Genomic DNA, 25259 nt, shown 5'->3' on the forward strand with positions numbered 1-25259 from the left:
ACTGTCCCTGCCACACATTCAGTGCTTTTGCTTGGCTGAAATCTGTCCTCTACCTCTGGCTATGCCTCTCACGTGCCTCAACGGAGGGCAGAGGGACCAAGTAGTAGTGTGTGGGCAAGCCAGGATTTGCCAGGGGCACATGGGCTTTGGAAGGCTGCGCAGAAGGAAATTGTGGCAGTTTGGTCTGATAAAAATGTTCCCCATCCCCGGCTTTAAAGACATAAATGCATCATTTCATTTCATGAAATGATATATAATGAAATGAAAAGGATGTTTAAAAAACCAGAAGCTTTTCTTTGGGGAGTTATAGGGACAGAACTACCTAAAATGTATTGAAGCTTATTCATGTATACAGCGGCAAGAATGTTACTTGCCCCCAAATGGAAAGAAGCAGAAGTCACAGCAAAGGAAGAATGGATACAAAAACTTATGGAATATGCAGAAATGGCGAAACTTACCGGAAGTATAAGAAATCAAGGTAACAATTTATTTATTTTTTACAAAAAAGAGGAAATGGTTTATTGATAAATTATAAACAGATAAAAACATTGGCAGGATTCTTGTAATAACCTGCAGTTTTATAAGAGTATATATATTCAAAGAAGATGAATATATGAGTAAATTAAGTTACTTTAGATATGCAGAAGATATTAAAAGCAAATGTTAGGAACCGCAGAAAGAGGGGCAAAGAAGTCGAGTTTTGAAATGTCAAAATGATTGTAAAATCAGTGAAATGTAGAAAATTAGTGAAATGTATAAACTTGAAAAGTATAAAGAAATAAAAGGAAAAATATATAAAAAATAAAGACATAAATGCACGTGTTTGTTGGCAGTGGGAACAGTGATGGGTTAAATGAAGATTCAAAGATGGCACTCAGATGAACCAGAGACAACACCTTTTATGACATATTTAGCTGCTGTTTTTAGAAGAGAGGGGACCAGATCTGACCAAAATGATAGAATTGCAGAGTTGGAAGGGACCCTGAGGTCCATCTACTCTACTCCAACCCCTTGTGGTGCAGCTGTTCCATACCAGGATTGAACCTGCAACCTTAGCCTTATCAGTACCACACTCCAACCAACTGAGCTATCCATGAATATGGGGGAATCAAGAGCTTGCAGATTTATCAAGGTCCTCTTCCCTCCCACCCTCTCATCCTCCATCCCCTACAATTCCATCAGTGTTCTAATCATTATCAGTTAGTGTGTAGACCAGTGGTTCCCAAAGCAGATAGCACTATCCCTTGGGAGCAAATCCTCCAAGTGTCTCTGTTTTCCAGGGAGAATCCTGGATTTACAGAAGCTGTCCTGGTTTCTGATTTGATCCCAGAATGTCCCGCTTTTCCTTAGGACGTCCCTATTTTCATTGGAGAAATGTTGGAGGGTATGGAGTTATGCAACCCCCGAGCCAAGGAGATAAGTAACTATGCAATCTTTAGAGAACATCTGAAGGCAGCCCTGTATAGGGAAGTTTTTTTAATGTTTAAAGTTTTATTATGATTTTATAAATAATAATTTATTATTTATACCCCGCCCATCTGCCTGGGTTTTCCCAGCCACTCTGGGCGGCTTCAAACAAAATATTAAAATACAATACTCTATCAAACATTAAAAGCTTCCCTAAACAGGGCTGCCTTCAGATGTCCTCTAAATGTCTGGTAGTTGTTTTTCTCTTTGACATCTGGTGGGAGGGCATTCCACAGAGTGGGTGCCACTACCAAGAAGGCCCTCTGCCTGGATCCCTGTAACTTATATGTGTTAGAAGCCGAGCAGAGTGATTGGGGCAACCCAGTCAGATGGGCGGGGTATAAAATAATAATAATAATAATAATAATAATAATAATAATAATAATAATAATAGAATAGGACATCCCTGCTTTCACCAGATAAATGTTGGAGGGTATGTGGAAGATCGTGGGCTTATTTATTTATTTATATTTGTTTATTATTTTTTAAAATTATTTTTGTTTGATTTTACATACAAAAAGTTGTAACAATACCAAATATATAACCGTATCTTGAGATTTCTCTGAATCTCCCGACTTCCCCCCTCCGTGGGTCCAACCGTCAACATCTTCAACTACATATTGTTTCACAATCCATATACTGTATTTCTCTATATTTGTCCACAGTATTTGTTACATTTAAAATGTTAAAATTCTGCTGATGTTTTTATCTACTTACAGTGGTCTCCTAAATTTTTCCCATATATTCTTAAAAGTTTTTGTCTTTTTGGTTCCTGAGCTTTCCAGTCAGTTTTGCCATTTTGTCATACTCTAATAGCTTAATTTGCCATTCCTTTCTGGTAGGGACTTTGTCTTCTTTCCATCTTTGGGCTAATAACGTCCTTTTCTGTTCCTTTGTTATGTCGGTACCTACAATTCCTAGTAAAAATGCTTCTGGCTTTTTTTAAACAAAAGTTATTTTAAACATTTTTTCCCCAATTCATTATATATCATTTCACAGAATGCTTTTATTGTTTTATTTTATTATTTTATTTTATTTTGTGTTTCAGTAATTTTTTATTTTCTTAGCAACAGAAAAATCTGCTTATTTTGTCTACGTTGGTCAGATTCTTTGCCTAAGGTGGATGGAAATGTTGACAAGCTGACATTTTCAATAGACCAGAGGCACGAGAAAGTGTGCCTTCATGTCACAAATATTGACAATTCGGCATTTTTCATACCTTGAAAAACTGAGTGAAGGAAGTTTTTCAAACCTTGAAAAACTAACTGAGTGAAGGAATCTGCCAAGTATTGTTTTTGTGCCATTCCACCCTTGGCTATCTTGAAGGCTCTGGGATCACAGCTAAGAACAGATCCATTTCTTTAATATTTGTACAACATTGTTAGTTACAAATAGTAACTGACTGCAAATATTTAGAATGTTGCTTCTTTTTTCTTTCTTTATTTTTATTCACATAATATACATTCTTTACAACAAACAACTCCAAAATAAGCAGACAACTTCAAATTAAATCATATGTAACAAAAGCATAAGTCTCATGTTTTCATTTACACTGATCTCCTCTCCCATACCTTTACTTGATATTTTTTGCTACTTTCTGCTTTCCTTATAGAATCTTTACAAAAATTTAAATCTCTTCAATCCTATACCAATCTTTAACAATTTCAACTAATCCCTTCACCTCCCTCCCCCACGCCCTCTTCTTTACCTACTATTATTTTTGTTACTGTTGCATTATTCACTTTATTTGTTATTCCATCCTTGGTATATTATTATCCTATCTCCTTGCGCTTTTAAACTTTTGCATATTAGTTTTTAAACTCCAGCACTGACTTTTTCCATCTATTCCTTAACACATTCCCACTCTTTATTAATGTTTTGATTAGAGTAGCCTCTAATTGATGCTGTTAATTTTGCCATCTCCACGAATTCAATAAATTTGGTTCTCCATTCTAATAATTCTGGTAAAGAATGCTTTTATTACCTTACAGGACCACCACATATGTTGAAAGGTGCCTTCTTTCTATTTACATTTCTGACAGGTTTTTGTACTTAAACAATTTTGCTGGTTTCCTAAGAGTCAAATACCACTGGCACATCATTTTCATACAGTTTTTTTTTCAGAGCACAGCAAGCCGTAAATTATTATCATTTTATTTGTTTATTAAATTGGTATACAGTGGTACCTTGGGTTACATATACTTCATGTTACAGACGCTTCAGATTACAGACTCCGCTAACCCAGAAATATTACCTCGGGTTAAGAGCGTTGCTTCAGGATGAGAACAGAAATTGTGCGGCGGCGGCACAGTGGCAGCAGGAGGCCCCATTAGCTAAAGTGGTGCTTCAGGTTAAGAACAGTTTCAGGTTAAGAACAGACCTCCAGAACAAATTAAGTTCTTAACCCGAGGTACCACTGTACTGCCCTATATCTGCAGGTCTCAAGCTGGTTTACAAGATATGGTGGCACTAAGAGCCAAGGGGACGACAGGAGGGCACTGGAAGTGTAAATGAATATCAGACTTTGAAAAGAGGCTCTGGCTGGGTCAAGTTCAGCATTTTTTTTTCCAGTAGTTTCACTTAGATTTTGAGTAAATGTGCAACTCATTGTCACTGTTTTGAATTTTATTATTGTCCTCCTTAGTGGGTGGTCAGGGCTGGATTTAGGTTTGATGGGGCCCTAAGCTACTGAAGGCAATGGAGACCTTTTTATGTCTGTCTGTCCTTTGTCAACCACAAATTGTCGCTGTTTTTTGTCTTGATTATATGCTATATGGTAATTTATGGACCTAATAGGTATCTAAAGCCATTTGCCCATGTTGCCATGCAACCTGTCCATGCAGAATGTAGGCACCCTATACAGAATAATAATAATAATAATAATAATAATTTATTTGTACCCCACCCATCTGGCTAGGCTTCCCCAGCTGCTTTGGGCGGCTTCCAACAAAGATTAAAAATGCATTAAAATGTCACACATTAAAAACTTCCCTGAAGCTGCCTTCAGATGTCTTCTAAATGTCAGGTTGTTTATCTCTTTGACATCTGATGGGAGGGCGTTCCACAGGGCGGGTGTCACTACTGAAAAGGCTCTCTGCCTGATGCCCTGTAGCTTTGCTTCTCGCAGTGAGGGAACCGCCAGAAGGCCCTCTGCGCTGGACCTCAGTGTCCGGGCTGAACGATGGGGGTGGGGACGCTCCTTCAGGTTTATGCCTTCAGGTATATAGAAATGAGCAACTAAAGAACAACAAAGTGATATTTTAGGGAGCAGGCTAGCAGGCGGGGCCCATTACTTCCATCATAGGAGCCTGCACAACACAAAACACTGTTGCTGTATGTAGGTTTTTTTTTATATGTTATATTTTGGAAATGTACATCCAGGTTTCCCCCCCCCCCTATAGCTTGTTTAGCTTATACATAAATCCGGCACTGCTGGCAGGAGAACGAGTGATCTTTTCTCCAGATCTGCTGGGATGACTGCCCTTAACAACTGTACATGACTAACTTTTCTATGCATGCACATTCTCCCTGGTTGTTGCTGGGCAGTAGGCCAGAAACGGGTTTCCCCCCCACTTGTTGGCAGCGAGAAGGCAACTCCACTCGTCCACAAAAAAATAGATCCAGGCATGTGGAGCCAGGCAAGCCTGCACCTCCCTCCCTGTGGCTAGTTTCAGGTGGAAGGAAGACCCCTCTAGTCTTCTCACATGGCACCTATTGGCATATGCAAATGTTATGCAAATCTCTGTCCTGTTCTGGCAGCTGATGGCTACAGCGTCCTCCCCTCCATTCTCCTGACTGCCCCTCCTTTGGGGGCGTCTAGCCCATAGAGGCAAGTGGTGCGGGGCGCCAGGGCGCCACGTTCTGGAGGGCGCCAGGGAAGAGGCGGAAGCTGGGCACGACGCCTCCTGGCATCAGCTTGCCACCCTCACCCGCCTCGCTGAGGCAGCGTTGCACCCAGAGCCTCTGCCTCTTCCCTGCTGGAGCAGACGCCCTCCAGCTGCTGCCCACCTCCTACAGCCCCGCAAAGCTGCCGGCAGCGCCGTAAAATGTTGGCAACTCTTGGAAATGGGGGGGGGGGGCGCCGTCGCTGTAGGGATCTTTGCACCACGGCGCCGGGTATACTTAAGACTGCCCTTCCTCACCTCACCCTTCCTGGCTGGGTAATTTAAGAGGTGAGTCTAAGGACCAAATGAGACGTGATGTGGGAAACATAGGAATGGCATCTTCCTGTGCCCTTTTTTCCCTGTTGGGTGGCGAGTCCCGCCTCCCCCCTTGGAAAATAAAGACACAAGACATTCCCCCTTGGAAAATAAAGACATTTAAGGTTAATGGGCGGAAAATGCCACAACTTTATTGATTGCAGGAATTGAGTGGTATTGGCTTAGGCATTGGTCCTATCGACTAACCGGCTTCAGCCTGATTGCATGAAAGCCGGCAAGGGTTAACCACCAGTAGGGGGAGTCCTGCTGATGCACATCAACTAGGAGTTCCCCCGGGGTCACCGCTTGGGGGCGTGCCGTAGATCCACACCTCCATAGGTTTAGGACAAGGCGATTCTCCTGGAATCCTTTACCTGGCTACCCTTCGATTTGGGGGGGGGGAGGTGATGGTGCTTCCTTCCCCGCTTTCATCTGCATGACAACACCCCTACCAATGCCTAACCACCAATGCCGAGGAAGTTGTGACGATTTGCTATGAGGTAGGCGAAAAACCAAATGGCTGGTGCCAATTTGCCAAGTGGAAAAAATTCCTACCAGGCCCCTTGACGGCGACCAACTGAAGTCCATAGCAATGTCAGAGAGCCAAACCTAAGGGCGGGCAGGGTGGTAAACCGGAGCAGCTGGAGCGAAGAAGAGAGGGGAATCCTCGGCCGCACCGGCCCTAAATAGCCTGGGCCACGCCTCCCTGGCCAGCCGATTGGCTGGACAGGGAGATGACGTGCCCGAGGATTCCCCCAGTCTCGTGGGGGCTGTGAGTCAGCCCCCATGTGCGTGGGGAGGGCGTGGGCCCACAACTCCACCCCCTCTCCAGCTCGGAAGTGGCTTTGTGGAAAACAGCCGCTAGGGCAGAGTTTGCCCAAACTTGGCTCTCCAGCTGTTTTCGGACTGCAGTGCCCATCGTCCTTGAACACTGGTCTTGCCAGGGATGATTGTAAAGGTGCTTTGGTGATCGTAAGGATCGCACCAAAGCGCCTTTGCTCTGGCACAACGCTTACGATCCCCAGGCACCTCCCCAGAAGCCACTCTGGCGATCGTAAGGGTCATGTCAAAGCACCTCCGGGAAGCTGTGCCTGCAGCCACAAGAAGCAGCAGCGATGAAGGATGAAGTAGCGACATAGGAGCCAAACCCTAGGGGCTGTGGAGGCTTTGCCCCACCCCCCAATAAAATATTTGAGGAGGCTGGGCCCCCACTAAGTTGATGGGCATTGCTGTTCAAATGGTGTGTGTGCACTGCATCATGTGATTCATTATGCAAGGCGGGGCTTATCTGGGCCCCCACAATATTTTATTCAAGTTGATACCCTTGGGAAGTGGCAAAAATGCAGAGGGGATGAGCATGTTGTGGGGTGGGCAAGCGGTGGCGGGGGGTCTGGTGCATACTGACACCTATTTTTCTTTTTAAAACCCCCCACAGTATATCTATCTATTATCTATATCTATCTATCATCTATCTATCTATCTATCTATCTATCTATCTATCTATCATCATCATCATCATCATCTATCATCTCTATCTATCTATCATTTCTATCTATCATCTATCATCTATCTATCTATCTATCTATCTATCTATCTATCTATCTATATCTATCATCTCTAGCTATCTATCATCTCTAGCTATCATCTATCTATCATCTATCTGTCTGTCTGTCTGTCTATCTATCTATCTATCTATCTATCTATCTATCTATCTATCTACAGTCATACCTCATGTTACGTTTGCTTCATGTTACGTTTTTCCAGGTTGCATCCCGCGGCAACCCGGAAGTACCGGAAAAGGTTACTTCCGGGTTTCGCTGCTCACGCATGCGCAGTAGCACTAAATCGCGCTTCGTGCATGCGCACAAGTGCCAAATGCTGCGCACCTGCGCAGATACGGTGCTTCAGGTTGTGGGCTTTTCATGTTGCGAACGGGCCTCCGAAACGGATCCCGTTCTCAGCCAGAGGTCTGTCTGTCTGTCTGTCTGTCTATCTATCTATCTATCTATCTATCTATCTATCTATCTATCTATCTATCTCATCTATCTATCTATCTATCTATCTATCTATCTATCTATCTATCTATCTTCTATCTATCTATCTATCTATCTATCTATCTATCTATCTATCTATCTATCTTCTATCTATCTATCTATCTATCTATCTATCTATCTATCTATCTATCTCATCTATCTATCTATCTCATCTATCTATCTATCTATCTATCTATCTATCTATCTATCTATCTTCTATCTATCTATCTATCTATCTATCTATCTATCTATCTATCTTCTATCTATCTATCTATCTATCTATCTATCTATCATCTATCTATCTCATCTATCTATCTCCATCATCTTTCTATCAATGCTATCAAGATGAGTACCAATAAATGCAACTTTTCTTCTTCTTTTCCAGATAGGTTCAGAGGATCATTATCCAGCCAAAGTTCAGTAGAGGACATTCGCCTCCCAAGCCCACAGGATAATCTCCATTTTTTGTTTTGTTTTGATGCTCCCAAAGGCTACATCACCTTTCCTGCATAGTGACAGAAGAAGGAACACCTTTTCTTGTTTTTCTCTTTAATACGGCACCTGCCAGCTGCATTTTTGTATGTTATTAAAATAATTAACAATTAAAAACAATAAAAAATCCTGCTGCCAGATTCATTTTGTGGGCCCACCTGCTTAAATCAGCTGTTTTTTCTTCTTTTAATTGACTCATCTCGCTGAATAATCCGCAAAACTGTTTCAGCCCCAGCAGTTAGGTGCCTAATTTGTGGAAGCAAAGTTTGAAGACCTCGCTGTAAATCTTCTGCCAGTCTTGGCACTCGCCTCTGCTTGGTGGGAGAGCTGCAATGGCATGCATGTGACGGCTGTATGGAAAGCTGTTCTGCAAGTTCTGTCAGCTTTCCACATAGGAATCCGGTTCTGGGTGGGATTTGTTTTTTTGCACTTGTGCTTCGCAGTTGCCCTGGGGTTAGGGATGGGTGGGAAAGATCAATTCCTTCGGTCGATTTCCCCTTCAGAGGCTTGGCGGATAAATTTCCCTTCACGTTTCCCCCGTAACCATAGTTGCTATCAGGGAACAGAAAGAATCCTCTTTCTTTCACAGGCCAAAGCAGTTAGTCACCAAAGGGCTGTGTTTCATTGAAGGGAACAGCGTTTTCTTTGCTTCTCCCTCCTCTTAATTGTGACATACTCATCTCAAAAAAGATGGGACGCTGGTAGATACTGTGAATTGAACCCTGAGCCTTCTGCTTGAAAGGCAGATCTTCTGCCACTGAGCTGTGACCCTTCCTCAAAGGGATCTTCTGATTGGCTAATGCCGGGATTCACCTGTAGGCCAATCAGGTTGCGGATTCACTTCCACCTGGGGCTGGATTGGGTGGCTCCTGTGGACCAACCAGACTGCTGCATTCTGGGTCCTATTGTTCTAGGGCCAATCAGACTGCTGCATTCTGAATCCTATTGTTCTAGCACCAATCAGACTGCTGCCTTTTGGATCCTATTCAACTCAGTACGTAACAGTTGGGGATAGGACACCTGTGGCCCCCTAGGCGTGGTCAGACTGCAGCCCTCATAATCCTTGGCCCTTGGCTCTGTTGGCTGAGGCTGATGGGATTTGGGAGTCCCTCAACATCTCAAGCGCAACAGTGTCTCCCATCCTTGCTTTGGGTATTTGAAGAGTTTGATAACGTCCCTCCTCTAAACTCATTCCTCCTCTGAACCAGTGTTCTTCTGAACATTCAGTGATAGGTTGCAATGACCCGAGACGGAATCCTGACAAGATGGGGGAATTGTGGGTAGGTGGTCCTGGCATCCAGGAATTGGTGAGCAGCAGGCAGAGTCCGCGCTGCAAGGCACGGGATCGCTTTAAAAAAAGCTAAATGAAATATACTTGGAGCTGAAGCCTGGATACACGGTGCGAGGCAGCGGTGCAGCAGGTGGCGGTGCTGTGTGTGGCAGTCAGCTCAACAGGATCCCACCTTCGTTGCCAGTGAAATATACTCAGAGTCGAGTGTGGATTTCATGCTCTTTATTCAGCTCATTCAGCTGAATATTCAGAGGAATGAAAGTTCCCCCCAAATATCTGCTTTATATACATTATTTACACAATGGGCCACACGTGATTGGCTAATTCTGGGATTCTCCTGTAGGCCAATCAGGTTGCGGATTCACTTCCACCTGGAGCTGGATTGGGTGGCTTCTGCAGACCAATCATGCTGCTGTATTGTTCTAGGACCAATCAGACTGCTGCATTCTGGACCCTATTGTTCTAGGACCAATCAGACTGCTGCATTCTGAATCCTATTGTTCTAGGACCAGGACCAATCAGACTGCTCCCTTTTGGATCCTATTCAACTCAGTACATAACACTGAACAACTCTGGCTCCCTCCAAAAAGCTCAACAACTCTGCCCCCCCCCAAATATGAAATAAAGTCAAACCATTTTTGCAGGCAAAAAATAATAATAATTTCAATGTGTGTGTGTGTGTGTGGGGGGGGTGACAAGAAATTTTCCACACCGGGTACCACCTGACCTTGCTATACCACTGAGAGTGGGGCTGCTCTTTCTAAGATTCCTGCATTCCAGGGGGTTGGACTAGATGACCCTGGGGGATCCCTTCCAACTCTGCAGTTCTGTGATTCTGAGCGGGGACATTTCTCCACCTCACCCTCTGTTCCCCTTGCCACTATCCTTAGGGGTGTTTGAGCAGGATCTGTGCATCTGGCCTTCCTAGGAACTCTCAACATATAATTATAAACAAATCACTGCACTGCCGAGCCAAACTTCAGACTTCGCCCTTTGAAAAGGTGAGCTTTCAGAAAACCCCTGTCATGGCTAGCAGCATTGGAAAATAGAGGCCTTGGCTTTTCAGCATTTGTTCCTCTCTGCTCGTTCCCCCGCTCCCCGGCACACCTCCTCAAAGCCGAGCCAAATTGCTTTAGTTTTCCTTGTTATTTTCATGTGCTCATTAGAGAAGAGCCATTAGAGTGTGTGAGAACAGAATGTCTCCTGAGCTGCGGAGGGGAAGTGAAGGCCAAATATTGGACCCGTTTCAAGCTCCGAAACAATACCACCGTCCGACCGGAGAGCTGTGTATGTGAGTTTGGCCAAGGGGGAGAGGAGGTCAGGGGGAAAAAAGTTGCCTCGGAAGATTCCGAACCTTTCGCCAAGCCCTGCAGTCCTTGGCAGGACTCCTGCTGATCTCCTGCCATCTCCCTCGATGACCTGAGGAAAGCAGAGAGAACGTCAGGGCTGCATGTCGTTCTGCATGTCAGTCTCAGGTCTGCAGGAGCGCCACGACCGCCATCGCCCAACCAGGGCCGTAAGCAGTGGAGGCTGGTCTGCTGGGGCGAATCAGGCCACTGCCCCACCACCAACTTCAGTCGCCCCACTCAACAAGTCCCCACCTTCCTATTTGCACCCAGTCCAGGGGGTGGGCCTGCCTGTCAGCTTCCTCTTCCTCCTTAGCTTAGTGATACCCTCCTTCAGGAAGCAGGATGGTGACAAATCTGGAATAAGCATATCCTCAACAACAGGGACTAAACCACAGAGCCTAGGGCTTGCCGATCAGAAGGTTGGCGGTTTGAATCCCCGTGATGGGGTGAACTCCCGTTGCTCGGTTCCTGCTCCTGTCAACCTAGCAGTTCGAAAGCACGTCAAAGTGCAAGCAGGGCTCCCTTCAGATGTCTTCTAAAGGTTGCATAGATATTTACTTATCTCCTTGGCTCAGGGGTCACATGCCCTCAAACATTTCTCTGATGAAAATGACATTACAGGATCAAATCAGAAACCAGAATGGCATCTGTAAATCCAGGACTGTCCCTGGAAAATAGGGGCACTTGGAGGGTCTGGAATAAGTTGGTTCCACCTGTCTTTGGCTCTGGATCTGCCTTCTGCCTGGACGCCTTTCCTTCCACTCTACCAGCTGCAATGAGCATTAGCCACCACTGGCAAGAAAGGAGGACCAGAAGCCTTCCAGATGTGGCAGGATTTCAGTTCCTATCAGCCAGCCAGGCAGCCAGCCGGCTGGGAACTCTGCAATGCAGCCGACTCCTGCTTTCGGCAGGGATCTCACCTTTGCAGCCCAGCTTGGGCTGAAGCTGCACTGCAAAGGAAGAAAGAAAAGAATCGGGAGGAGATTGGAGTGCACTCCCAATTATTTCCTTTCAAGTTGGGTCGCCTGATTGACCGGCGAGCAGTGCTGCCCACCTGTCAAAATGGCCTGGGAGGACAAGGCCTCAGGATCTTTCCTCCACCTTTGCCATAAAGCCCTTATCTGTGTTCTCCCAACACTACAATTCTATGATTCTATGTGCTTGACAATCTCACTAGGAGAAGGAAACCAGGAGGCTTGTTGAGATCTTGGTGGGCCATCCAGGGGTGGAGGAAGGGGGCGTGCGGTGGGGGCTGCCCACCCCGGGTGTCACCACTGAGGCGGGTGACAAAACGACGGGCAGCGCTCACTGCGGGGCCTGCAGTGCGCCCGAGCCACACATCTCAACTTGGGCACCTGCAGGCTCCCCGCTGCCCCAAATGGTCCGCCCGCCGCCTCCCCCTCAGCAGTAGGGTGGCTGAGTGGGAGGAGGCAGGCAGACTCCTCAGAGGCCCTGGCTGGCCCCACCCCTGGGCGCAGGGCACATGCAGCGCCCAAGGTGCCCAATCAGCTTGCTCTACCACTGGGGCCATCACATACTCGATGGGCCAGCTGGATTTGTCTCGAAGGGTGAAAATTGCATTGACCTGCGTTGTAGAGGTGCCAGGAAGCTAGACCAGAGCTTTATTCCCTCCTTTAAGGCAAGAACAGAATGGCAACAGGAAACTCCAGACTCCAGCCGCCTTGTGATGTTTATCCACACACAGGCTTTTCTTTGAAAGAAAACATGCTGAAGAGTTTTGCTCTCCGTTCAATTTTCTTTTTTGCTTGGATTCATCTACAGTGCAACCTCAGGTTACGTACTGTCCTCCTTACGAACACTTCGGGTAACGAGCTCCACTAACCCAGAATTAGATGCTCCTGGTTGCGAACTTTGCCCCAGGATGCGAGTGGAAGTCGCATGGCGGTGGCGTGGTGGCAGTGGAAGGCCCCATTAACGAACATGCGTCTCATGTTAAGAACGGTTTCGAGTTAAGAATGGATCTCCGGAATGAATTAAGTTCATAACCGAAGGTACCACTGTAGTGCCATCAGTATACATGGTTCTTAACAGACTAGCATTATTTTTTTTTTAATCCAGGTTCTTTATTCCAAAGAATTTACAGCTTACATTTTTAACAGTGGATAAATCAGCAAAGGGACAAAAGATATGGCCTGTTAATTTTTAAATGTGCATATTGAGTAATGTGATAAGGCTGCAGAAGAAGTGGACAGCCGGGCTGCCTCCAAAGTTACCGTATTTTTCGCTCTATAAGACTCACCAGACCACAAGTTTTTGGAGGAGGAAAACAAGAAAAAAAATATTCTGAATCTCAGAAGCAAGAACAGCAAGAGGGATTGCTGCACAGTGAAAGCAGCAATCCTGTCTTCTGCTTTGGCAGTTCTGGCTTCTGGGATAGCTGCGTAGCCTGCATTCGCTCCATAAGACGCACACACATTTCCCTTTACCTTTTAGGAGGGGAAAAGTGAGTCTTATAGAGCAAAAAATACAGTACATTGTTTCTGGGTTTTTAAAGGCTGCATTCACACAGAGGTTTATTCCATTTCCCTTACATTTCCCCCATTGTTAATTTCCACATGATATCTGAGCTTTCACACGATGTGAAAAGCCACTTCTGTGAAATTAATGGAATATAATTAATTCATGTTACTTGGTTCCAGGAAAGAAAAGCATGCTTGCAGCTCCCTTAACTGGAAAATTGTGGGAGTAAAGTGACAAAATTTGGGATGGCATACCACCAGACTGTTCTTTCCTGCTGTTTTCATTGGGCATCAGGAAGGTGGGGCAGTGGTAATGTCTGATGACACATGTCCACACCACGCCCACTGGTAGGAATGAAATTTAGCGCAACACTGTGGTATGTCGAACACAGAGCAAGCATTGCACAACACAACAGGAACTGCAGTGTGAAAGGAACATTTGAAAACTAATGCAATATTTTCTGTGTGTCTGAATGCACCCTTAGCTGCCTGCCACCACCAGCTTAATCCAAAATTACTGCTTTCAGCTATGGATGTCAGATTCCTGTTTGGAGTGGCTTACATTGCTTGGATGACCTGCTGCACATCAATGTCTCCTGCAACACCGTTAATGAGAAGCCCATGCAGAAGCCTGGCTGGGCAGCCACCCCATCTGTATAATGTCAGAACCTCCAAGTGTCCCTATTTTCCAGGGACAGCCCTATGGGAATGTTCAGGGAGGCAGGAGAGGATTTTTTAAAATTAATATCCTTCCTAACTTGTGCTAGCAAGTTCCTTTACTTAGCAGAGTTTTACATTCCCCTTTTAAATGCTCAGCAGGTAGCTGGTTGAAGAAGAAGAAGAGTTTGGATTTGATATCCTACTTTATCACTACCCGAAGGAGTCTCAAAGCGACTAACATTCTCCTTTCCCTTCCTCCCCCACAACAAGCAGTCTGTGAGGTGAGTGGGGCTTAGAGACTTCAGAGAAGTGTGACTAGCCCAAGATCACCCAGCAGCTGCATGTGGAGGAGCGGGGAAGCGAACCCGGTTCACCAGGTTATGAGACTACCGCTCTTAACCACTACACCACACTGGCTCTCAGGCTTGTTGCAGGCTTGTGTAAGCCTCTCACTGTTAGGTTCCTGGTAAGATCTGTTATATCCCTCTTAAAAGAATAAACACGCCACAATCTTATTTAAAGTCAATAAAAGAAGTTTACTCACATCATCATTTCACAGTTGGATCCCTGAAGGCAGACTTAGTTACAAAGTACAGTGGTACCTTGGGTTAAGTACTTAATTTGTTCCGGAGGTCCGTTCTTAACCTGAAACTGTTCTTAACCTGAAGCACCACTTTAGCTAATGGGGCCTCCTGCTTCCGCCGCGCCGCCAGAGCACGATTTCTGTTCTCATCCTGAAGCAAAGTTCTTAACCTGAGGTACTATTTCTGGGTTAGCGGAGTCTGTAACCTGAAGCAGTCTGTAACCTGAAGTGTATGTAACCCGAGGTACCACTGTATATACATGTGGAACTATCCCATATGGGGATAATCCCAGTGTCCTCTGTTGGCTGAAAGCAAACAGAGCATCTCTAGCTAAAAGCTGCTTCAATGATGGAGGAAGTCAAAAAGAGAGAGTGTGCTGCGTGCCTTGTGCTTTTGTTACCTGAACAGGTAAGGTCACGCCCACCTCTAGTCACATGCAAAGGAAGTATGTCCCAGCCCAGGAGGAAACAGGAAGTTCCGACTGGCTGGACCAAACACCCCCTTGCATGTCCGCTCTAGGAAAACAAGGAATGTTGCATTTGACTGCTGCTTATGTATCACATTCCACAAGTCCTGGATTTACAGAAGTCATCCCAGTTTCTGATTTGATCACAGAATGTCCCGCTTTTCCTTAGGACATTTCATAGGAGAAATGTTGAAAGATGTGGAGTTATGCGATTAATAATAATAATGATGATGATGATAGGATGCCCCTATTTTCTTCAGAGAAATCTTGGACGGTATGAAATTTGTAACACAACTGTGGATCCCCAACAACATCCAGAACTGGAAGCTGGACCTTTATTCCTTGACTCAGCCCTTCATATCAGTTCATCTCCTTCCCTCTCCGAAGATGACAAATATATTTCCCCTACGTTACCTTCCTCAAGAGTGCTTTGCTTAAAACAATAATGGTCGTAACAATCAAGGTTCAGCATAATGGGAATTAAATTGTTTGGGCCTCTCTCCAAAATGGGGGCGTCATCCTTCCTAGAAGACCAGCCCTGGAAAGTGTGAATTGTTATGAGATCTGGAGTCATTTCCCTTGCTTTCTAAATAGCCATGCAGCTGTGTACATGTTTTATTGCTCATCGCAAGGGCAGTGTTATCGCAGCTGCAAAATCAGGTTTTTTACGGACAGTATGTCCTAAGTACGTTCATGCGGTGGCAATCAGTGTGGTAAACCACTGTGGATGCAACCCTAAAAACAGTTGTGAGGGAGTACAGTGGTACCTCGGGTTACAGACGCTTCAGGTTGCAGACGCTTCAGGTTACAGACTCCACTAACCCAGAAATAGTACCTTGGGTTAAGAACTTTGCTTCAGGATGAGAACAGAAATTGTGCGGCGGTGGCACGGCAGCAGCAGGAGGCCCCATTAGCTAAAGCTAAGAACAGTTTCAGGTTAAGAACAGTTTCAGGTTAGACTATATGGAACTTGCCGAACTGACTGGGAGACTCTGAGACCAGAGAGAAGAGACGGTGGAAGAAGATTGGAAGAAGTTTAAAGAATATTTGGAAAAAAATATGCTAATATTTAAATCTTAGAATAGCTTCGGAAGTGGATATAGGCTGTAAGGTTAGAAGTAGAAGATAGTGTGTTTTTAAAATAGTATTATTTGTAAGGGATAAAATGTGATAATATGGTAAAAGTTGATAAAAAAATGGTTAAAATTATGATATATGTAAACTGCTAAAGATGAGGTAAAATGAAAATCAGATGGGGGGACTTGGGGAAGCTCACCTAACAATGTTTAGAAAAAAATAAGGATAAGACAAGAATCTGTTTGTATTGTTTGTTTTTCTGTTTGTGTTGTTTAGTTGTGTTATAAAATGAATAATTTTTTTTTTTGAAAAAAAGAGAACAGTTTCAGGTTAAGAACGGACCTTCAGAATGAATTAAGTTCTTAACTCGAGGTACCACTGTAATACATTCTTCCATGTAATACATTCCTCCATGTGATGCATGGGTGGGGAATGTTTACTAGCTCAAAGGTTTTCAACAAAACATCATGATGATACTTGAAAGCACATTTTAATCACATTCTTTCTAAAAAAAGAATTCTGCGCTGTGTAGTTTAGCCCTCACTGAGTTACATTTCCCAGCAGCCCTTAAGAAACTACAGTGCCCATAATTCTTTGAGGGAGAGAACGTGCTTCAAATACGCTTTAAAGTCACACAGCCTTAGGAAAGAGACTTCTAGACCCTCCAAATGTCCCTATTTTCCAGGGACGTCCCTGATTTAGAGAAGCCGTCCTGGTTTCTGATTTGATCCTGGAATGGCCTGCATTTCCTCAGGATGTCCCTATTTTCATTGGAGAAATGTTGGAGGGTATGGAGTTATCCAACCCCTGAGCTGTGTGAAGGCAAAACTGTATAGGGGTATCTCGGGTTAAGTACTTAATTCGTTCCGGAGGTCTGTACTTAACCTGAAACTGTTCTTAACCTGAAGCACCATTTTAGCTAATGGGGCCTCCTGCTGCCGCCACGCCGCCGGAGCCCGATTTCTGTTCTTATCCTGAAGCAAAGTTCTTAACCTGAAGCACTATTTCTAGCAGAGTGTGTAACCTGAAGCATATGTAATCTGAAGCATATGAAACCTGAAGCACATGTAACCCGAGGTACCACTGTATAAGGAAGGTTTGTTTTTAATGTTTATCATTTTATTATGTTTTGATATATGTTGGAAGCTGCCCGGAGTGGCGGGGGCAACCCAGTAAGATGTGTGGGGTATAAATAGTAAAATTATCATTATGGAATGGGACGTCCCTATTTTCATTGGAGAAAGGTTGGAGGGTATGGAATTCCTGGTGCCACAGTGCTTGAAAAAACACATGTTTGTGTCAGAGTATGCTTTAGTGCATGGGGATGTGGCACCATCAATAGCTCTTCATCCACAGATCGAAAGGAGCGAGGAAAGATGGGGGGGGGGGGCAGCTGGCTTTTCACATAGCCCCAATCTAAATCCATATGGGATTTCCTTTGTACAGCAGTAGCAAAATCTCAAATCTAACTCCTGAAAAAATGGACAGCAAGGGAGCGCACCACTTTCAACAGGGGATACATACGCAATGCACTGTGAGCTCAGTCAGCCTCAGACGTTTCTCCGTGAGAGCATAAAACGATCTAATGTTAGAATGAGCTAAGGTGACTGGGAGCGGCCGCCGAGACCATATAATACCAGTCCTGAAAGACCTACATTGGCTCCCAGTATGTTTCCAAGCATAATTCAAAGTGTTGGTGCTGACCTTTAAAGCCCAAAACAGCCTCGGCCCAGTATACCTGAAGGAGCATCTCCACCCCCATCGTTCAGCCCGGACACTGAGGTCCAGCTCTGAGGGCCTTCTGGCAGTTCCCTCACTGCAAGTAGTGAGGTTACAAGGAACCAGGCAGAGGGCCTTCTCAGTAGTGGTGCCTGCTCTGTGGAACACCCTCCCATCAGATGTCAAGGAAATAAACAACTATCTGACTTTTAGAAGACATCTGGAAGGCAGCCCTGTTTAGGGAAGTTCTTAATGTTTGATCTTTTACTGTGTTTTTAATGTTCTGTTGGGAGCCGCCCAGAGTGGCTTGGGAAACCCAGCCAGATGGGTGGGATATAAAATAATAATAATAATAATAATAATAATAATAATAATAATAATAATAATAATAATTTATTACTTGTACCCCACCCATCTAGCTGGGTTTCCCCAGCCACTCTGGGCGGCTTCCAACAAAGATTAAAAATACATTAAAATGTCACACTTTAAAAGCTTCCCTGAACAGGGCTGCCTTCAGATGTCTTCTAAATGTCAGGTAGTTGTTTATCTCTTTGACATCTGGTGGGAGGGCGTTCCATAGGGTGGGTGCCACTACCAAGAAGGCCCTCTGCCTGGTTCCCTGTAGCTTTGCTTCTCTCAGCAAGGGAACTGCCAGAAGGCCCTTGGTGCTGGACCTCAGCATCCTGGCAGAACAATGATGATGATTGCATCTGGATTATTATACACTGACCCGGATTATTATGAACATTGGCTTTCTGGCAATCGAGCATTCGAGCCTGGGCTGCCTTCCCTTGCCCACCAGCCTTTGCTATTTAATTGGACTTCAGCAGAACCTTCTGCATATCTCTTCATTAGAAAGCCATTCTTTGTTTTGCTGCAAAGAGGAAGCATCCTTGAAAGAGAGTTTGGATTTGATATCCTGCTTTATCACTACCCTAAGGAGTCTCAAAGCGACTAACATTCTCCTTTCCCTTCCTCCCCCACAACAAGCATTCTGTGAGGTGAGTGGGGCTGAGAAACTTCAGAGAAGTGTAACTAGCCCAAGGTCACCCAGCAGCTGTATGTGGAGGAGCAGGGAAGCGAACCCGGTTCACCAGATTACGAGTCCACTGCTCTTAACCACTACACCACACTGGCTCTCTACACCACACTGCTCTTAACCACTACACCACACTTGCCTAACGTCAGATTATCTGCTTTGTTTGCAGAGGGCTGCACGTTCAATATCCAGTCTCTACCACCTCCTGGTAGGGCTGGCACCATCCCCTGCGACTGAAGCCCTGGAGATCTGCTGCTACGCAGAACTCATCCACACTTCTGCTTATCCTGTGCCTAGAAAGCACGGGTTTGAGCAGGGTTTTTCCTTTCCTTTTTTTCTTTTGCTTGTCCCATGCTTTTTAGGCACTGTTCCAAGTGGTTTTCTGTTTGCCTTGGAAGATTCCGAACCTCTCGCCAAACCCCGCAGTCCTTGGCAAGGCTCCTGTTGATCTCCTGCCATCTCCCTCCATGACCTGAGGAAAGCGGTGAGAACGTCAGGGCTGCTGCATGCAGTTCTTCATGTCAGCCCAGACACTGAGGTCCAGCTCCAAGGGCCTTCTGGTGGTTTCCTCACTATGAGACGTGAAGCTGCAGGGAACCAGGCAGAGGGCCTTCTTGGTAGTGGCACCCACCCTGTGAAACGCTCTCCTGTCAGATGTCAAACAGAGAAACAACTATTCGACTTTTGGAAGACATCTGAAGGCATGTTTTTAATGGTTGATGTTTTACTATGTTTTTAATATTTTGTTGGGAGCTGCCCAGAGTGGCTGGGGAAACCCAGTTAGATGGGCGGCATATAAATAATAAAATTGTTGTTGCTGTTGCTGTTTTTATTATTACAGAAATGCAATGGCAAACCAAGGCAATAAGCAGCGGAAGCTGGTCCATTGGGGCCAATTGACATTTGCGCCAATTCAGAGGGTTTTCCCTGGGGAAAAGCGGTGGGACAAGCCGAAGTATGGATGAGTCTTCAGTGTAGACGGTACAGAGCTGGATAGATCAGTGGTCTGACTCTGTATAAGGCAGCTTCCATGGTGACGTGCACCGCCTCCTCCCCATATTATCATCACAACAACTCTCTGGGGTAGATTTAGCTGAGATGAAGGGACTGGCCCAAGGTCTCCCGGTGAACTTCATGGCTGAGTGGGAATTTGAATCCCTGTCTCCCAGGCTCTAACCACTTTACCACGCTTCCCTCTCGCTTCCTCTGAGCATTAGAACATTGTGTCCCAGATGAGCACTTTCCTACCAGTGCAGTGAAAATGCATCCCTGCGTAAAGTTCTTCCCTAGACGGTCACCTGCAGTTGCTTATTCAGGTATGTGGCCCAAAGTAAAGACAGCCATTCTCATTGGCTCCCAGAGTCACACTGTTACCTGTGACGCCTCCTGATTGGGCTGTGACCTGAATGGATCAGATGATGAAGGGGCTGCTTGCTTGTCTAATAACCTCCAATGGCTCTCTCAAGATGATGGGCTTTTTGACCTGACGAGAATCCTGTTTTGAGAAACATCAGTTATGCGCAGGCAAGTCAAACATAATAGAAACCTGCCTTTTAAATCAATAAGAGAACAGATGACATATTATGCTGGGCTGCACTGTGGACATTTCTGGTGTAAAATGTGTGCTTTTTTGTTCCTGCCTAAGAATGTAAGAAGATCCTTGCAGGATTGGGTCAAGTGACTCGTTTGGCCCAGATTCCTGTTTTCACAATGGCCAATCAGAAGCTTGCAAGCAATACAGGAACACAAGGGCACTTTCTCCAGCTGTGGCTGGAGCATACTGTCTCTGACTGTGGAGGTACAATTTAGGCAGTGCTATTTTTCTTGAAAAAGAGGTACCGGAACTCACCACAAAGCCTCCCTTGTTCTCTTAGAATTGCAATAGTGCCACCGGAGAGGGGCCGGAACTGGGTTCTGGTGGGTGAGTTCCAGCTGGGGAAAAAGCCTTGGATTTAGCCATCATGACTAGTAAAAGCTAAAAAGGTAAAGGACCCCTGGACGGTTAAGTCCAGTCAAAAGCAACTATGGGATTGCAGCACTCATCTCCCTTTCAGGCCAAGGGAGCTGGCGTTTGTCCACAGACAGCTTTCCGGGTCATGTGGCCAGCATGACTAAACCGCTTCTGGCACAACGGGAGACCGTGACGGAAACCAGAGCACATGGAAACGCCGTTTACCTTCCCACCACAGTGGTACCTATTTATCTACTCACGTTGGTATGCTTTTGAACTGTTAGGTTGACAGGAGCTGGGACAGAGCAACGGGAGTTCACACTGTTGTGGAGATTCGAACCGCCGGCCTTCTGATTAGCAAGCCCAAGGGGCTCAGTGGTTCAGACCACAGCACCGCACACGTCCCATGACTAGTAGTCCACATGACTAGTAATGAGAGCCTTATCCTACATGAAGTTATCAAATCCTCTTTTAAAGCCATCCGAGTTGGTGGCCATCTCTACCGCTTGCGGGAGCGATCTCCATAGTTGAAATATGCTCTGGATAAGTAATTACTTCCATTTGTCTGTCCAGAACTTTCCAACGTTCAGATGTATTGGATGTTCCCGAATTCCAGTGGTATGAGAGAGGGAGGGTTCCCCATCCCAACCACTCTCTCCATAAAATGCATACTTTTGTACTCTTCTTTCATTTCATCTCACACATGCCTTTTCTCTAAACCAAAAAGCCCTGGATTTCGACGTGCCCAAGGATTAAGGCTTTCTGGGAAATGATATATAATGAACTGAAAAAGGTATTTAAATATACCTTCTTGAAGAAACCAGAGGCCTTCCTCCTAGGCATAGTCGGCCAATTGGTGCTAAAGAAGGATAGAATTTTTTTTATGTACGCTACAACAGCAGCAAGAAGACTCATTGTAAAGTACTGGAAGACACAAGATCTACCCACCCTGGAAGAATGGCAGATGAAGGTGATGGACTATATGGAACTGGCAGAAATGACTGGCAGAATCCGAGACCAGGGAGAAGAGTCGGTGGAAGAAGATTGGAAGAAATTTAAAGACTATCTACAGAAATAATGTAAAATTGATGAATGTTAGAATGATGTTGGATAGAAATTAAGTGGTTTCCAGCTGTAATGCTTTAAGGGAATATGAAAAATGGGTTGTTAATAGGGAAAAATCTAATGTTACTATTTTAAGACCAAAGATTAGGATGGAGTCGGTGGAAGAAGATTGGAAAAAATTTAAAGTATATTTACAAAAATATTGCAAAATTAATGAATGTTAGAAGGATGCTGGAATGAAGCTATATGGTTTTAGCAGAAATGTAATAAAGAATTAAGTAAAAGCTGATTGATAATGGGCCAAAATGAAAAAATTTAAGGTTAGACCGTTAAGATAAATTATAGAACAAAAATTGAGAAAGATGGAAAGAATTTGCTGAAATAGTTAATTGAACTAGAATACAAAAAAGGGAGGTGTGAGGAGGTCGATGAAACAAGTAAATGAAAGGTAAAGATATGGAATATTGGATGTGTGTTTTAGTGTTTTTGTTTCTTTTTGCTGTATTGTTGTACTGTTTTTTATGTTTTTCTTTTTATGTATTGTAATGTATGTTCTGTTAAACTTTTTATTGTTTTCCTTTTTTCTTTTTTCTGTAATCTTTAAACTTCTAATAAATATCATTTTTAAAAAACAAAACAAAAAGCCCTGGATTTCACAACCTTTCCCAGAGTTGGATTTAGAGGGGCACGGCCGGTTTGCCCACAATGGATGCCAAGCTGAGAGGGCACTATGGGGCTACTACAACATTGACAAAAAACAGAAGGGGTGGGATGTGTTGTCAAGGCACCACTGAAATTTTAAAGCCACTGACCTTTCCTCTTGGGGAGTTTCTGCACCCCCTCAATGTTTGCCCTTTTCTTCCATCAGCTTCTTCAGATATTCATATTTCCCCCTTGTACTTATTCATATCTGCTGCTGCTTCAATGGCATTCCTACCCACACCCCCTCTTCAAATAGGGGTTCTTTTTCATTCACACTATGATCCCTACCAATCAGAGAGCTTATAGTGAACATGACACCACAATCCTATGTAGCCTATCACATTTGACTGTGCTACGACATCACCGAGAGCAAGCGAAGGTCACTGAGAGTGAGGGCAGTGATTCCTGCCCTGGTCACATAGGTGATCCCAGCCCTTACTTGAAAGTGGCTTCATGGGTGAATACTTTTATGCCACTTTTGCCGCAAACCCCGCAACATCACCAAAAGCGGCTGAGTTTTTCACTTCTGCCAAATGTGCTCCTGAAAGCACCCCACTTTCAGTTCAGCCCTAGTGTTGTTTCATGCAACAAAGGTGCTTCCGTAGCGCACAGTTAGGTAATTTTTTTGGGGGAAAGTTTTTATTGTTGAAATAATTCAGCATTAATACACACATATTGCGAATATACAAACATACATTTCATACAATCCTTAAAAATGTTCAAACATACCTACACTCAATCCCACAGATAATTCCTTTTCCCATCACCATCCACCACCCCTCACCCCACCTTTGTGTTAGACTTCCAATCTCCTCAATTGCAATTTCTTTCCACTTCTGTTACTTTCTCCCACACACCTTTAACCCAATTTCATGCTTCTTTTTCTATTACACATTGTTATCCATCCTATTTAGTATTCCAGTATTTAAAACGGAACTTGTTTACTCAAATAGGAGTTCTGATTTTTCAATATGGTTTTGCAAGTATCCTTTAAACACCTTCCAGTCCCTGTCTATCTTCTCTTTTGAGATCCTTCCAATTTCTCCCATTGTTTTGGATATATTGCAGTACAGTGGTACCTCAGGTTAAGTACTTAATTCGTTCCGGAGGTCCGTACTTAACCTGAAACTGTTCTTAACCTGAAGCACCACTTTTAGCTAATGGGGCCTCCTGCTGCTGCCGTGCCGCTGGAGCACGATTTCTGTTCTCATCCTGAAGCAAAGTTCTTAACCTGAAGCAATATTTCTGGGCTAGCGGAGTCTGTAACCTGAAGTGTATGTAACATGAAGCGTATGTAACCCGAGGTACCACTGTACTCCAATAATTTGACAGTTAGGTAATTTTTGGTGCATCTTGCATTGACAGAACTATCTGAGGGCTGGCGGCTGTAAGCTGTGGCATGGCTCACTCTCTCTCTCTCTCTGTGTATGTGTGCGCGCACGAGAGAGAGACAGCCGAGCCAAAAAATGCTATATGATTAGGACATCATTCCTCTAACCAGCACGAAATATCAGGATGTATGGGATATGACTCATCCCTTGCTACTGTTAATGTTCTTTGACCCTGAAAGAGGAGGTCAAATTCCTCCCAAGGTGTAGCTGTGCAGACTTTGATAGGCACGCGTTGCGCCAACTCTTATCGCAAAAGGAACATCTAAACGCAGAGCAAATCTTAGCAGTGGGGAAAACATAAACAAGTGCAGAGGATTCCGTCCGATTGTGGGTGCAGCTGATTCAGAAATGTTTTTCTTAAAGTCACGTCCAACATTCCTTCACACACAAGGCATTTCTTCTGTACAACGGTCAACTAGCAGGTTTTCTACTGCATGCATGTCTGGCAGAAACTGTAGTCAACTGCAACTAGCAATTTTGACAAGTGTCTACATGGGTTTCTGCAGTCTCTGAGTGCTCAGTGCTTATAGGTTGTACGAGATGACATGAGTCTAATTTTTCAGTGGCACCAACAGGCTAGAAAAGAAGTTACACTTAATAGCTCTGTCTAAGGTAAAAGGTAAAGATAAAGAACCCCTGGACGGTTAAGTCCAGTCAAAGGTGACTATGGGGTTGCAGCGCTCATCTCGCATTCAGGCCAAGGGAACTGCCGTTTGTCCACAGACAGCTTTCCGGGTCATGTGGCCAGCAGGACTGGTGATAGAAGCCAGAGCACAGAGAAACAGTGTTTACGTTCCTGCTGCAGTGGTGCCTATTTATCTACTTGCACTGGTGTGCTTTCAAACTGCTAGGTTGGCAGGAGCTAGGACAGAGCAACGAGAGCTCACCCGGTCGCGGGGATTCAAACCGCCGACCTTCTGATCAGCAAGCCAAAGAGGCTCAGTGGTTTAGACCACAGCGCCACCTGCCTCCCTTACTGTGCCTTAGTGTGGCATGATGACATACCTCCAACATTTCTTTGATAGAAATAGGGACGTCCTATTCTATGATTCTTATTTTCATTCTTATTCTTATTCTTACCCGCCCATCTGACTGGGATGCCCCAGCCACTCTGGGCAGCTTCCAACATATATAAAACCATAATAAAACATTAAAAAACTTCCCTCTACAGGGCTGCCTTCAAACTTCTACCTGCGACCATAATCTGTTCCAGAGGTCCGTCTGGAGATCGAAACGGGTCTCTGGGAGAGGCGCCGCTGTGTGCATGTGCGAGTGCCGATCGCCGCTTCTGCGC

The 25259-nt window shown here is 44.7% G+C and overlaps 1 long non-coding RNA gene across 1 annotated transcript; it reads right to left on the reverse strand.

Annotated features, from left to right (window-relative positions):
• Positions 1–10172: 10172 nt before the first annotated feature.
• Positions 10173–23628, reverse strand: LOC310691303. The gene is made up of 3 exons (XR_014518457.1): positions 22685–23628; positions 20231–20351; positions 10173–10901 (listed from the first exon to the last, which is right to left on the reverse strand). It is a non-coding gene; the product is annotated as an uncharacterized lncRNA (long non-coding RNA).
• Positions 23629–25259: the final 1631 nt, after the last annotated feature.

This window comes from Podarcis liolepis (assembly GCF_965112155.1).
Source record: "Podarcis liolepis genome assembly, chromosome: 1".
NCBI lineage: Eukaryota > Metazoa > Chordata > Lepidosauria > Squamata > Lacertidae > Podarcis > Podarcis liolepis.